This window comes from Jatropha curcas, chromosome 1 (assembly GCF_041381405.1).
Source record: "Jatropha curcas cultivar XTBG-Jc1 chromosome 1, XTBG_Jcur_1.0, whole genome shotgun sequence".
Classification (NCBI taxonomy): domain Eukaryota; kingdom Viridiplantae; phylum Streptophyta; class Magnoliopsida; order Malpighiales; family Euphorbiaceae; genus Jatropha; species Jatropha curcas.
The window spans coordinates 10,086,676-10,091,852 of record NC_143151.1 but is presented as its reverse complement, the minus strand read 5'-3'; positions in this window follow the sequence as shown (position 1 = coordinate 10,091,852).

Below are 5,177 nucleotides of genomic sequence, written 5' to 3'. Positions count from 1 at the left end.
CTAAAGATGATACATTTGATCTTGTTGGATATAGTGATTCTGATTTTGTAGGAAGTAGAATAGATAAAAAGAGCACGTCTGGAACTTGCCAATTTCTAGGTAGCACCCTTGTATTATGGTTTAGCAAGAAATAGACTTCTGTTGCGCTCTCTACTGTAGAAGCAGAATATATTACTGCTGGAAGCTGTGTTCCACAAGTTCTGTGGATCAAACAACAATTGGCATACTATGGTCTGAAATTAGAAATAGTTCCAATCAAATGTGACAACATAAGCATTATCAACTTATCTAACAATCTAGTCCAGCACTCTAGAACCAAGCATATAGAACTCAGACATAACTTCGTACGTGATCATGTTCAAAAAGGTGATATAGTGATTGAATTCATTCCTACAGAAAAGCAATTGGCAGACATTTTTACTAAACCTTTAAATGAAATTTTGCTTAATTAGAAGAGAATTGGGTATGTTAGTTCTAAACTCTTAACTTTAGAATTCTATGTTTATGTTCTAAAATGCTTTCTATAGTTGAGATTTAAAGACCTGTTATGTGTTATGTTTTAATATTCTACTCTATGTGACTTTGAAAAACGTTTTTTTTGTGTTTAGAAGAGCTATATAAGATTTTGATGTCGATTTCTAATGTCAACATCTACATCAGATTCTATTTTTATACAAAACGAAACAGTCAATTTTTTTTATTTATTCTATCTTATTTTGTTTCTTTATTTTATTCTATTTCATTTATTTTTGGCTGCATTTTCTTTTTATTGTGTGTAATTTCTTTTATTTAAATTTTGCTAAGTTTTTAAGTCGGTTCAGTTTTCCTTTAAACCGTTTTTATTCTTTTAGTTTTCTTCTCTCTCACACACCTCTTCATAACTTCTCTTTAATTTGTTTCTCTCTTTCCTAAAATCATAACTTATCTAAATTAATTATTTTCTCTTCTTTATCTCTTTCTCATAACGAAGCCCTAAACAACTATCTGTACCAAAACCCTAAATATGACCAAATCTAGCTCCACCTCTTCCTCTTCTGGTTCTTTGACTGAAAAAGAATTACAACTTCTCAAGAAGTTAACAAAGAAGTAAGAAAAGCAAGAATCGAGACTAAAGAAATCAGTAATGGAATCGAGTTCAAGAAAGGAAAAATCGAAATGCAAACCAGAGAAATCGAAAGGGAAAGAAAAGGCAAAAGAAAAGATTTCGGCTTCTCGTGGCAAAGGTAAAACTGTCCTATCCCCAAATCCTCTTATGTGCTCTTACGTAATTGATCAAAAGTTCTTTGGGAAACCAGAGTTCAATTTTATGGAATTATTTGAGTTTCAAAGGTGGATGGGGTTCTTATCTATGAATAAACCTTGCTATGAGAGTGCGGTGAAGAAATTCTATGATTCTCTTAAAACCACTGGTCCAAAAGTGTTCTCTATGAAAATTGATGGAGAAAATAGGGTGTTATCCTATAGAGACTTGAGTGAAATTTATAAAATTCCAAACAGTGGGCCTAGGGTAATTAAAATTAATGAAACCACTAGGGTTGATGAGTATAAAAAGAATGAGTTTATAAGAAAAATTACTAAAAAGGGAACTGCAGAGAAATAGAGTGTGATTGAATGCTCTAATCTTAATGATAATATGAAGTAGTTGTACAAATTAGTTGTGCACTACATCTATCTTAAGAGCGGCTCTCTCACTTATGTTAATCAGGTTGAATTATGCATAATGTGGCACATAGTTGAAAAGAAACCTTTTAATTTGTGTCATACTATCTGTAATAAGATGCAGAACAAATCTAAAAAGCTAGCCTATGGTATGGTGTTGCTCCTATTTTTGAGTTTCTAGGAGTAGATGTATAAAAGAAGGAGTGTCAAAATGTTTAAAAGTTAAATAGCAATTCTTTCAAATTGAAGGATGAAGAAGATAAGGAAGAAAAAGAAAAAGAAGGTATTTTAGAAAAAGAAAAAGCTGAGAAAGACAGAACAGAAAAAGAGAAATTAAGTTTAGAAAAAGAAGAAGCTAAGAAGAAAAGGAGATTGGAAAAAGGAAAAGGGAGATTAGAAGAAGCAGAAAAAGAGAAATGGGAAGAAATAAAAAAAGAAAAAGAAAAAGAAAAAGAAGCTGAGTCAGAAATAGAACTAGAAAAAGAACAAGGAAAAGAGAAAGGAAAGGAAGTTGAGATTGAAACCGAAGCGCCTCAAGATAAAAAGGATTTCATGGATCCTGGAAGCAATGAACCTGAGACAGCTGGAAAGGAAGAAGAAGTAGTAGTTGAGGATATTATTGATGCTGAAATTGAGAAATTAAAAATAAGTGATGAAGAGGAAAAAGAGCTTAAAACTGAAGCCAAGAAGACTTCAGAATACATATCAGCACATAGAAGTAAAGAGGCAATGTTGAACAGAATGGAAAGAGACCTCATTGAAGAGCACAATAGAGAACTTAATAAGGCCATCAAGCATGCTAAGGCTATGGTAGCATACACTCAGTCTCTCATTGAGTCTATGAAAAAGGTATAGAATGTCAATGAGAGAAGACTTACTACTCTCAAAGTTAAGGCTACGCCCTACATTCCTACTTCTGAGAAGCCTAAAAGAGTTAAGCATACTGTTGGGAGGGATAGAATTCATGGAAGAAAACCTCCTCTGCATCCTTCTTCTAAAAGATCTGAGAATCCAACTAAGACCTCACCTGCTCAAAATCTCAGGAGTTCTAAAAGGCTCAGAACTGAATCAAAACCCCTTTGATTTTTTTTTCTAAGCTGTTCTGACTGTGTTTTTTTATTTTATTTTGTGAACATTTTTTTATTTTATTTTTGCTTTGTTTTCTATTTGTATTTGTAGTTTGTGTTATTGTATTCTATTCTAGAATTTTCTAGCTCTATTTATTTTTCTTTCCATTTCTATTTTGCTCTTATTTACTAACCCTCTTTTATGATGACAAAAATGGGGAAAACACAGTACACTTGATGATTGAGTACTTGGAGGAGAACATAGTATATTTACTTAATTACTTAATCTCTTTGCTTATCATATTCTAATCTGTGATATTTTTATTCTAATGTTTCATTTCCATATAAACAGAATATGCTTTGTATGCTCTGATTGTTAAACTTAGAACTTAATTTTAATTCTAATGTCAGGTTCTAAATTTGTATTCTGTTCTAATCCCCACACTTATTATATTGTACTTATTCATGTGGAGTTTTATATAAATTCTAATCTTGCTTCATGATAAATCTATTTTGTTTAGAACTTGTATTTTGTTGACATGCATAAATTTAGGGGGAGCACGTGATTTTATGTTTAATAAATTTATTGGTTTTGTCATCATCAAAAAGGGGGAGATTGTTGGCTCAAGGGTCAATTTTATCTTGAGATTTTGATGATTTTGCAAAACAAATAAATTTAATATTCTTATATGTGCTAAAATTATTTTATGCAGATTTTTAATATGAAAATTGCTAAAGAAGGCAAGTTCCTACAAATCCAAGATTCTTTTAACACCATAAAGATTGTTGAAGATTTTTTTTTTAGTGGTTAGTATCTTATGATATATTGTAGGATAGAGAGAATATTCTTTTATAAGCACAAAAATATTTTTTTTTTCTCTCTCAAAAATCATTTTCGGAAATTGCCTTAAAAATAAAAGTCAAATCTTGCTCTTTTTAATTTCACTTACCTAAATGAAAAAGATTTTGGCTTAATTATTTTTGGCAACAAATAATTAAATATTTGTTAAAGATTCACATATCTTTTATTTTCGAAAATTGCCTTATAAAAGAAAGTCGAATCTTTTCTTTATTCTACTTACCTAAATGAAAAAGATTTCGACTTCAATATTTTTCAGTAACAAATAATTGAGTTTTTACAAAACATTCTTAAATGTTTTTATCTTTGGAAAGTCTAAGTACTCTTTCAAAAAACGTAATCTTCATTCCTTCTATAAAAGATGTTTTTCTTCTTTTGAAAATGTTGAGGTTTTTGCAAGTATAAGAGTCCATTGATTAAAAGTTTTAGATCTCTCAAAACTCTCTCGTCAAATCCCCTTATTTCTTTTCATCTTTTTGCTTTAAGAAATATTTTTAAGAGAAAAAAAAATTTAATAACAACATTTTCTGAAGAACAGTTCTGAACTTTAATTCTGTTTTCTAAATCTGTTTTCTGTTCTTCCCATGCTGATAATTGCGTTTCTCTCTATCTATATAGATTTTTGTAATTTGTTGTCGACTAGAGGTTTTTAAATGAAAAACTTTTGTGCAATAACTTAGGTGAAAAGCTATGGTGTAATAGGTTATCAAGCGACCTTCTTCTTGTGTGAGATTCTAATGTCTTGATGTGAGTTTCTGTTCTCTACAAAAATAGCAAGGATTGAGGTTGACTAGAACCTTTGAAAAATCTAGTAGGACAAAAGTTAGATCTAGGTGTTGATCTATTTTCTTATAAAGTTGGTTTGTTTCTTACCCTTGAAAAGAGAAAACAAGTGGAGCATCTCAAGATGAGTCTTGGTGAGTGGATGTAGGCGAGTTGGTGCCGAACCACTATAAATCTCTGTGTTTATCTTCTTTTATCTTCTGAAGTTCTGCTTGATTCTATTTTGTTTACACAATTGTTAATCTTTTTAGAAATGCAAAGTTGTTAATAAATTTCTGTTTCTAAACATGTATAAGCTTTATCTCTATGGAACATTAGAACTCTGGTTTTTGTATTGTGATTATACCAAGTTCTAATCCGTTCTTCTACATCAGTGTGAATCACAATCCCATTATGAATTATAATTAGTTTTCTAATTTTGCTTAAAGCTTTGTAAAACAGTTCTAAAATGTAATAACTATTTTTCATAGAATCTTTCTAAATAACAATAAGTTTTGTGAAGCAGTTCCAAATGCAATAGCTGTTTTTCATAAAGTCTTTCTAAATTTGCAACAAGCTTTGTGAGGAACTTTTAAACTTGTTAACTGACTCTCACAAACACTTTCTAATTTCGCTGCAATAGAATTCTGATCTTTTGTTTTGAAATACAAATTTTTAGACAACCCAATTCACCTCCCTTCTTGGGTTGTGCCGTACATAAACGGGACCCATAAGAAGTGTTAGTCCGATCAGTTGCCCAGGCTATTCCTAATTACATGATAAATATTTATTTGCTACCTGTGGATATATGTTCATCTATTCAAAGATGC